Genomic DNA, 10,568 nt, shown 5'->3' with positions numbered 1-10,568 from the left:
ACCCCGATTTTAAACCTACAAATCCCGTCTTCTGGCATGGCTGGCTTCTGGTGAAGTCCAAAAAAAACCCAGCATCTGCTGAGGGGTGGTTTGGCCCAGTTCGATCTTCAGGAGTTTTCGTCCTACATGAGAGGTGAGGGTCTTGAACTATCCTTCTCAGAAAGTGTCTATTATAATGCAGATGCTGTCTTCAGAGGAACAACGCACGAACAGCTGTTTCTGTCTTGAAGCTGGTGAAGACGCAGCTCAAGCTGTGGTCCAGGGTCCAATGGCTGTTCGGGCGCCAGGTGTGGTAGCTGGTGTGGGGTCTGTAGCTCAGACCCAGGAAACCGTAACCGGTCCAGTGAGATGGTCCCACGAGGAACTGTCTTCCCGGGGTCGTGCAGCTTTTCCCTCAGCCACCAGAGTGGAGTGCCTTTGCAGAGAAGCTAACAGCTCTTTAGTGATTTTCAGCTAGTGATTTCAGCTCTTGCTCTGCGAGGCAATCTCCAGGCCAGACCAGGAGAAGAGAGACGGGAGGCTCGTATAGCAGTTCCGCATGAGGCAGCTTTATTAGCCCGCACCTCGCAAAGGGAGGCTAGGGACGAGTTCTCTGGTCTCACAGGAGCACATATATATATTCTAGGGGTACAGGGGTGGGTGTGAGAGGGTAAAAGCCAATGGGTTACAAAGAACCTACATAGGGTCTCCCAGAGGATCATGGGTCTGTGTCCTCTCTCGCCGTAACTGAGAGTGCTGCTTTTTCCAAGGGGATTCTGCTAGGAGGTTGTGCAACCTCATTATCAGCAGGCCTCTCTCCAGGGCAGGGGCCGCGCATATCCCACACTTAGGGCTTTGTTCCAAGTGTTGCTAATATTGGCTTGGTGTAGAAAGTGGAAATCCAGCAGGTAGATGGGCCTTTGTGAGAGGTGGTTGTTATTCTCTGCAGCGATGAAAATCCACTCAATTAGCAGGTCACGTATGCTCAGTAAGCTTTAAAAAACCCCATCAAAGCATTGAATGTGATGGCACATCTAGTGGCTTTGTCCTGGAGGCATAAATAAGAGAGCCCTAAACTAAGCACGCATGTGCATGGAGTGTGGTTATTCCCGAAAATAAAGACTGGCATGACTCAGGCATTGAGTGTGGCTGGGCATTAAGAGAGTAAGAAGCAGTTGCTGGCAGGCATAATTCTACAGTAGCTTCCACTTAGTAAACCAAGGGGTTGAACATGGGAGCACATCTCAGTAAGTGGGTAGTAAGTGATGGTGGCTGTCCCACAGAAATAAACAGGCTGGAGCCTGCGGCACCTTGTGTAAGTAACTGCAGGAGGACAGACACTGCTGAGGGGTCCTGCAATGTGTTTCATGCTTTAGGGCTTGGACCTGTCCACAAAAGAAAAAGTCAATGACCAAAAAGAAACCCAAGCAAAACTGTAATACCTTTTTTTTTTCCTTCCTGGATCTGATGCTTTCATGCCTGGGGATCAAGGCACACACACTTATTGCTAACAGCTGTGTAAACTAAAGCAAATGCTGAGAGTGCAGCAACATTGCTTGGTGGAAAGATCCCTGCTGCAGATACACAAGTCCATGGAAGAGACCAGGTTTTAATGGATTTAGTGAGGGATCCGTTTCCCAACAAGAAAATATGGAAGGAGAAAAGATAAAAAAACCCCAAACCCAAATGGCACTTGCCATTCGGCTGCAGAACTGCAGAAGTTGCAAAAGCAAAACAGTTGGGAATGAGAACATAGGGAATGCAGAGCACATGGCATGGGGTTGTTATAAATGTATTATGATACTGGCTTTTCGCATGTTATATAATTGTTATGAATGTATTATGATGTTGGCTTTTTGCATGTTACTTAATGTTGGAGAAACTTTGCCTAGGTTCTATGATGTAATGCATGGTATAGATCGTCTATTGTTTATGTAGTCGGTTTGGAGAAGGTGGGCAGAGAGACTCTTCACATTCCTGGAACATCTTATCAGAGAAGAAGAAGACCCGAAACCAGAGAGAAGAATTGATGGAGAGGGCAGAGATGGAATGGAGCCAAGGAGGAAGATAAGGCTTATGGGATGATACTTAGAAACTCTAAAGAATTTATGAATTATGTATGATGGTGATGAATATGCAGTAAGCGATGTACTTTAAAGATGATCTTTTGGATGTAGAACTGTGCCTTTGGCTCTGTCAAAGCACCCGGCCGTAATATCCTTTTTGCTGTTGCCTCCTAATTGTCCCTTTTATTAAACTTTTCTTAAAATTTTATAAAGAGTGAACCTCGTTTTTCACAGGGTTGAGCCCCCTTTGAAGTGACCACAAGTGGCACTGAAAACGTCGGAGAGCAGAGGGAATCACAGCAGGGTCAGCAATCCCCACCTGGACAGACCCAAAGGAAATACAAAATAAATGATTTGGCTTTTCAGGATGCAGCAGTCAGCAGAGAGGACAGTTCTGTGCTGTCATTTGCATTTGCTCTTGTTTGTGTCCCAGGAGTGTGGCACCAGTGGCAAGGCCTGAGATCTCACTGCTCTCTCAGTGCAAAAGCAGCAGCAGACAGCAGGAGGGACAGTGACAGTCATCTCCAGGCCCCAGGAGATTCAGAGCTGCCAGCACTCATGCCCCAAGGAGAAGGCAAAATCTTTGGTAACTCTGGGCTTTTTTGGTTTTCAGCAATTCCCTGTGCAGCTTCTGGGGTTCCACTCTTAGTGTGTGCCACCTGGGAGTGGCTACAGCCATGAGCCTCTGCATGAGAAAAATAGCCCTGGGTAGGTTAGGAAAGCACCTGGAAAGAAAACAACGTCATGCTTATAGTAAATAATTCAGATATTACAGCTGTCATTTTATTTTAGAAAGCACAGGAAAATGTGACCTTTGCATTTTTATTGGTGTTTTCCTCTGTCACTTTGGGGAAAATTTTTGAAGGGTGAAATATCATTTATTTTTGTAAAAGCAAGAATTACAGACAAGGAACATGCAGAGGGAGTGTGTCCCAGTGAGGGACTGCAGGAGCAGGTGCTGCACCTCAGGAGCTGTGACAAAGGCAGGCTGCCGTTGCTGGGCACAGCCTTGGTGCCTGTCTCATTGTGGTCCGTGTGTTCTCTGAGCTCAAAAGGAAGCCCCTTGCAATCACATCTTTCTCTGCTCTGAATAGAGCAGGGACAGAATGACCTCCAGAGGCCCCTTCTGACCCAGTTTTTTCTAAGACTTTCTTGCATGATTTTCCAATTTTATATTTAATGAGCAGACTTCAGCACAAACACAAGTTATTTCATTTGAGCAGAAAAACGAGTTTCTCTGAAAGCCTTTGTTGGCAAAACAACCTGCTGGAATGAACTTGGTAACACAGGGTTTTGCAATTTGTTTTGTAGTGCTACCATCCTACCAAATCACCTCATTTACTTATGTGCTACTCTGGCTGGGCTGGGGATTAGCCACAGGCTGGGGATTAACCACAGAATGGCTCCTGGGTTGGGTCTCACTTGTCACCTGCCCAGAGAGAGAGATGTCTCCAGGTTTGATTGGATTGTGAAAGAGCACAGTGTGTTTGCAGTGTGCCTTTCTATCAATTGCCTTCTCATCCTTGGTGGTTTCCCTTCTCCATGAGCATCCATCTGGTGTGAAATATTTTTAATACTTAAAGAATTAGCTCTCAGAAACAATGATTCCTTTTCCAGTATTTCATTTGGTGTATGTGAAGAACTCTTTCCTTGCATGTTTTCAAGAAATTTGCTCATTTGGGGTTTCCTGCTGGCACAGTGATCTGTACAGGGTCACTTTACTTTGCCCTGCTCGTGTTTCTGTATAAGTTGCAAGGTTTATTTTTATCACCTGTCCAGATTTTAATTTACTTACTTGCCATTAAAACTGGCTTGTCCTGCAAATACTTTCCTAGCAATATATACACTGTTCAAGTCATCCATGTCTCCCAGCTACTTTTGGAAGCAAAGATACAAGCGGGCAAAAGCTGGTAAAACTGAAGGTTTGTCACCACCAGCAGGTTGCAGAAAAAATGTCTCAGTACTGACCCCTCTCTGAGAATTGCTTTGGAGAACCACTGCAGCACCTGCTTTCCAGTGCTCAACTCAGCCAACTGGGAAACCACGACCTGACGGATGGGAAGCAACAGCAACAACAAAGAATCTGTTCTTTTTAAACAGTTTTTCTCATCTCTTACATCAAAGAAATGAAGACTAGTAACTTACCATCTGGCAGCATATGAAGATTATTTCTTCTTATGCTTAATTCTCTAAATTACTGCAATTTTTCTATTTGCTGGGGAAGAATCTGAACACTGCAACTAATATCCTAATAAAGACATAATTAATAAATTAAGTGAACATCTTAAATAAAACAAAGGAAAACTTATCAAAACTACTATAAAGCATTCAATTAAAGAAAGAATAAATCCCATCTTTCTTGGGTGTTTCACAAAAAGAAGTTGTACTACAACAAATCTCTTTTTTTCTTCAGTACTTAGCGTATCAAGTTTCAGAAACTCAATTCAAGAAGTTAAATAATGATGAAAGACTGGTTCAGAGATTAAAACTGTAGCCTAGGAATCAGGAGTTCCTGGTTTAGATCCCACATCAGTTAAAAATGTCTTGTGTTACTGCTGGAAAATGACTGGCCAGCAATCAGCTTCTTTTCTAAAAATTCTTCCTTAAAAAACCCTGAACCAATCCATACAGCTAAAAATTTACAGAGTAACAGCAGGCTTACCAGCTTTTTGGATATGAGCACTAGAGGGTGACAAAGCTGTACCAAATGAACACAGACTACAGCAATTTTTGGCACTAACGGAACTAACGTTACTTATGTAGTCCAGACTGGTTCGACAATCACATGGATAAAGACTATTGCTAACCTTTTTTATTTCTAATTTGATAAAATTGACTTCAGAGATTAGTGTATCTACTGCCAGTTCTTCTCTGTCCATGTGATCAAAGTTAAGATGGGATTCCTTTCCTGAAAGCATCTCTCTAGCACATGGCTTAGTTGTCAACTTTCTTTTATAATGTCTATATATATTACTTATGTTCTAAACAGGCATATCACAGGCACTGGAACGAATCTCTCTCTAGAATGTCCTTAATCTGTGTCATCAGGCATGCATTCTAGGTTTGACAGCTCTGAAAAAGAAGCCAAAATGACTACAACTGCAATCCTTAAAAACATTCACTTCCTGTAAACAATAGCAGTGATCCCCCCTTGAAATGCCATGACACTGAAGTGAGCACAGAGAATTTCTCACTAAATAGTAAAGGACATTAGAAAAGACTCACAAGCATTCAGAATGTCTCACAGCACTTGTAAATTAAAAAAGAATGTTAATTTATAGCTCAGAAATTAGGTCATGTGGAAAGAATTTCCAGGGCATACACAGCTACTGTGGAAATGGGATAAGGATGCCTTGCACTGACCACAGAAATCATGAATGCTGTAAAAACAAATAAAAATCCCTGGCCCAAGTGCCAGGTCAGTGAATAATTGTACATAGTGTTTTGTGTTTATCCCCCATATTTGAAACCCTATAAAACATTACACCTGTAATTTCAGCTCAAACACAAAGAAAAAAAAAACCAGTAACTGAATTCAAATTTTGTAGCTCTATATTTAACTTTTTTTTTTTTTTTTACTATATTGAAAGTAAATTGCTTGTAAGTTTACTTAGTACAATGATTCACAATTTACCAACTCCACTAGATCTCTCAGCTTTCCAATTTCCTCACTGGTTCCCCCCAAGTGCCATCACAGCAAGGCCTCCCCCTGAATACTCCCAGCAGACCCAACGCCACCAGAGCAGCCCCTTCCATGTCGATCCTCCGCCAGTCCCCACAGCCCCCACCCTTCACAGCCCTCCCCTGCCATCTCAGGGCCTTCCCTGTCTACTGCCCATCCCCAGCGGCCACCACAGCACAGACACACCACTGTCTTGAAAACCCACAATGAGTGGTGCCGGTCAGTGCCTGCAGATCCTCAAGAGCTGCAGGAAAAAAAAAGATCAGAGAGGAATCTTCTATGGCAGAACAAAGGGAATAGGAGTGAGGTGGTTGCCGTGGAATGGGTTAAGGAACACTCACAAAAGCCTTAAAGACGCTACTGCTCTTGGCTCAGAATGTGAAAGGGGACTGGTGAAACGTAAATCAGAAGCTGGTTGCAATGTCTGGGTCTCAGTTATCTGTATAAAATGAAACACAATTGTTGGACTATTGTATGGATGGATGCTTGTGTCTCTTACCATGTGATCTATACTTGTTGGGTGCTGCATATTTATCTGTCAAAATTAGTCTGGAGTGTTAATTAATAAATACTGAGGAAGGGGTCATAAACCTACATTTTAATACCATTGCTGTGGGTTTGATAAGTAGAATCATAGAATCTACTTTTATGTCTTGATCCTCCTGAAGGCCCTTAAATGGATTTTTTTTTTCATGCTAAATTTGGTATCTAAGGGAAATTTCTTCTATAAGCAGTATAGAAGACTAGTCCTCAGTCAGCAATATATCAGTGAGAGACACCTGAGCCATTATTTGCTCAAAATAGAGGAACAAAGAGGAACAGCCCTGTAATAATATGTGAATGATCTCTGGTTGATTTCTGGTTGAAATTCAGAAGAACCAAATTAGCGAGGTTGAGTAAGAAGGTATTGAAGAGTGAAGACTTTAATCCTTTGGTACAGTACTGTATGGACTTTGGATTTACTGTGTCCTTGCAAATGGATTGTCCTTCCAGCAAAAGAGGCCCATGTGCAAAAAACATCGAATCTCAGAATGGTTTGGGTTCGAAAGAACCTTAAAGATTACCTTCTTGCAATCCCCCTTCCATGGGCAGGGACACCTTCCAGTAGACCAGACTGCTCAAAGCTACATCCAACCTGCCCTTGAACCATTCCAGGGATGGAGCTTCCACCGCTTCTCTGGGGAACCTGTGTTAGTGCCTCATCACCCTTTGACCCATGACCCGGTAGCGGACCGGCCAGTGCTGCCCCTGGGCTGCGCGGGGCGAACGAACAAACGGACAAACGGAAAAAGAACAAAGGGACAAACGGTCCCGGCGCTGCGGCGGTAGCAGCAGCGACACTAGCGAGCCGTTACCTCTTCTGTTTGACCTTCTCCTCTCCCTCTCCCGGTCTCCCTCTCCCGTTCCCGGTCTCTCTCGCCCTCTGCCGACCCGTGCCGCCCCCCTGTCCCCCCTCCTCCCGTGGGAGACGCTTCCTCCCCACCCCTGGGCGGCCGCCGCGGTCTCGTCCCCGCCCGGCTCTCGCCGTACCGGCTGTGGCTCCGCCTGGCCCGGCCCCGGCCACCACCTCTTCTGCGGGTTCCGTAGCCCGAGCTCCGTCGCTCGGTGCCCGCTCCAGATGGGAAATCCCGGCCCGGGGCGGTCGGAGGCCGGCCCGGACCCCGGGAAGGAGAAGGTACCGGGTGGGACCTGCTGGGAACTTGACCAAGTCAGCCGAGAGTGGCCGGAAGGTCCAGAAGTTACTCTGGAGCGGAGGGGAAGCGCTTGGCCCGTCCTCTGCACCTCCATCAAACCAACGTTGCACAAGGGGAAATGTCACGTTTGAGTGCAAAGGTGACTAATGACCTGAGTGCGACCGGGCAGGCCTGAGGGTGACACTGTCATCGGCCCTGAGACCAGACGGCATGGCCAGCGTGGGGGGGGCAGAGCTGGTGTCATCCGCCGGGACCTTGGTCGTGTCCTGCACACCTTCAGGATGCTTCAGGATGGCCGTGGATTTGTTTGGTTTTTGAGGGCTTTTGGAAGAAGTGTGTCTTGGGGACTTGTTTGATTTCTGGCTGTTTTCTAAGGGGTGGGAGTGTTGATTTGGGTTTTGCTTTTGTTAAACTGATGTTTCGAAAGCTGTTTGCCTGCAGAGCCCCCGCTAGCCCCTGGCGGGGGGAGCCGCGGAGCGCGGCGCTGGCTGGAGCCGACACTGGGTGGCAGGAGGCTCCTACAAACGGCTCCTGCCGGGGTCCTCCGCCCCTTCCCAGCCCGTCATCTCCAGCACAGGCTGCGCTGTGCCCAGGACCCCCTCATGCCCTCCTGGCCACCTCTGCACGTGCCCTGGCCCCCAATTGCACACTTAGCCCCCCACCCCATTCACACCCGGCACCCTGCGGCCTTACCGGCAACCGCACAGCCAGGGCTGGGGGTGCAGGTGTGCTCATGGGAGTGCAAGACTGCTCGGGGGGATGCAGGTGGGCTCCGAGGAGTGCATGGATATTCCAGGGTCAGTCGGGCCAATGCTGGGCGCCTGGCTTAGCAGGTGAGCAGAGGGAGCACATCCCTTCCGCTGTTTGAATAAACTGAGGGATGTCTGGTCGTGGGGGATTATCAGCTCCAAGAAATTCTCAGAGCACAGGGACCTTCCCATCTGAGAATGTCCCTGAACTGCAGCCTTGTACCAACCTCCTGCTTTTGTGTGAGTCCTCCTGCTCCTCCTACTTCTCCACTGTGGATGCACAATCCTTAACCCAAACACTGAGCAGCACCCAGAGGGACCAGAAGGGGCTTTGGTCAAGGTATAAAATGTAGCCCAAGGGTGTGAAGGGAGCAGTTGGGGCTCTTGTGATGTGAACCTACCAGAAGCTGCCTATACATCCGTATCCTGAAATTTAATTTTTTTTTTTTTTTAAAGCAAATCCAGTGGGTGAGAGCTGCCCATGGCTGTATTGCCCAATAGTTACCCAGTGTCAGCAGCAGATCTCATTTTCCGTTTTGCAGAGAGGGCACTTACAGTCAGCTTTGACCCCTACTCCCTGGGAATAGCCAGTCTCTGATACTTCCACAAAATCTGATTTTTTTGCTTTAACTGACGCTGTGTTTTCTAGGAAGGAGGGCCAAGCAGCCTGTGACCTGTGACCAGCCACTCTGGGATGTTTGACAATGTGCCACACTCTGCTTTAGGGCTCCCAGCAGCAGAACTGCATGACCAGGGTGCTGTGGTCATGCAGAATGTGGCACAGATGAAGCCATCTCTGCTGCTACACATCTCTGTGGTTGGCAGGTTACCTCTGCACTACTGCACCATTGTGGACATCCAGTGCTGGTGCCTGGAGGAACATGATACAAACATGCTTTATGTTCCTGCCAGACCAAGAGGGACAAATAAATGTGGAATGGGACAAATAAATAGGAAAGGACTCGGGGCTGCTCTGCCAGGACAGCCTGATGTAGTAAAGTACTTGGGAAGTCCCTCAGGGCAGAAGGCAGAGTGGAGTGCCCAGGCCCAGGTTGAAAGCCTGAGATGATGGGGAAGGGTGACATTCTATTAGTAAAGCAGTAATGACCACCTCTTTGGCATTTCCTGAAAACTACTGTAGGTTGGCTGGTTCCTGGAGGAGCACAGTGATGTCAGCAGCCAGAAATCCCGTGGAACCGGCCAGACTGGCAAATGCATGAAAGTCAGATAATCTGCTGTTTCATCGCTCCTCCACCCCCAAATCCCCATCCACTTCAGGCATCAGAGGGAAGCTAATTGACTTGAGCTTCCTTTTCATGCTCAAACACCTTGGTTGACTTGGTTATTTTCTCTCATTTTTGTTTCATAAACAGATTGGCTTCAAAGGCAGTTCTGGTGCAGGTGTTATGTGATATGTATCTACCAGATAACCGGGGAGAGGCCTTGCTTCACCAGGTGCTCACTGCCTCTGTGTGATCTGGTCACAGTTTTGCTGCCTCTTCCCACTAACTGGTGTGAGAGTTACTGCTGGGAAAGGAAATCAGTTGCTGCTTGCCTTCCCTCTTTTCCTTCATCTCCCAAAGCAGAAGAAAGTGGAGACTTCTGGGCAACAAGGGCCAATGTAGAGTGGCTTTCCAGAGAATGGGACCTTAGCAGGGACACATGGCACCATTCCTCAGAGTGGCTTTTGTAGTGAGAAGGGCAGGTGTCCATGGAAATGGTTTCCTGGATGGGGGCTGATCCAGAGGGTGAGGCTCCCATCTTCACCTTACCTGACCCAGTGAGTTTGACTCTGATCCTCATGCTCCCCTACTCTGCAGATTGATTGCTGCATGGGCATGCTGCCAGTCTGTATTTTCCTTTACCATGTTGGAGACACAGTATAAACTTGGATGCAGGTGGGAGGTGCTGAGCTCTTGCCTTGGCAGCAACTGGGACAACCCACCTCCTCATCCCTGCCATTTTACCAGTGCGAGAAAATAGGACCAGGTTGAACAGAGCTCCTCACAAGGGTCCCCACTCTTTAACACCCAGGAAGTTTCAGGGATCTGTGCAGGGAAGGAAGCTGTAGCCCTCCCCACTGGCATGTGCCAGGGGCATGCACTGAGCCAAGGACCAGCTGGGCATCACCTCTGTCCCTGGCAGGGAGATGTGCATCCAGGTCTGCACCAGCCACCCATGGAGGCAGCTCTCAAAAACCAGTCCAGGGCAAAGGGTTACCTATGTTGGACCCCAGGGAAACCACATGGGGTCTTTCTGTGCTGTGGCCTGCTCTTCAGGTCCCTCCTGGGGAACAATTCCAGGCTGGGGAAGTAACTGGACAAAACCAAAAAGCTGAGGAAGCTGTGCTGTAGGACACATCAGGGTGTTTATCACGATGATCTAAAGATCGATCTGC

At 47.4% G+C, this 10,568-nt stretch overlaps 2 long non-coding RNA genes across 2 annotated transcripts; one reads left to right on the top strand and one right to left on the bottom strand.

Annotated features, from left to right (window-relative positions):
* Positions 1-526: 526 nt before the first annotated feature.
* On the bottom strand, positions 527-6,991 carry LOC116451082. Its single transcript, XR_004243085.1, has 2 exons — positions 4,191-6,991; positions 527-2,770 (listed from the first exon to the last, which is right to left on the bottom strand). It is a non-coding gene; the product is annotated as an uncharacterized LOC116451082 (long non-coding RNA).
* Positions 6,992-7,119: 128 nt separating this feature from the next.
* Positions 7,120-9,559, top strand: LOC116451083. Its single transcript, XR_004243086.1, has 2 exons — positions 7,120-7,560; positions 8,820-9,559. It is a non-coding gene; the product is annotated as an uncharacterized LOC116451083 (long non-coding RNA).
* Positions 9,560-10,568: the final 1,009 nt, after the last annotated feature.

The sequence above is a fragment of the Corvus moneduloides genome, chromosome 14 (genome assembly GCF_009650955.1).
Source record: "Corvus moneduloides isolate bCorMon1 chromosome 14, bCorMon1.pri, whole genome shotgun sequence".
Taxonomy (NCBI): Eukaryota; Metazoa; Chordata; class Aves; order Passeriformes; family Corvidae; genus Corvus; species Corvus moneduloides.
The sequence above is the reverse complement of the archived record's forward strand: the minus strand, read 5'-3'. Positions and strand labels throughout refer to the sequence as shown.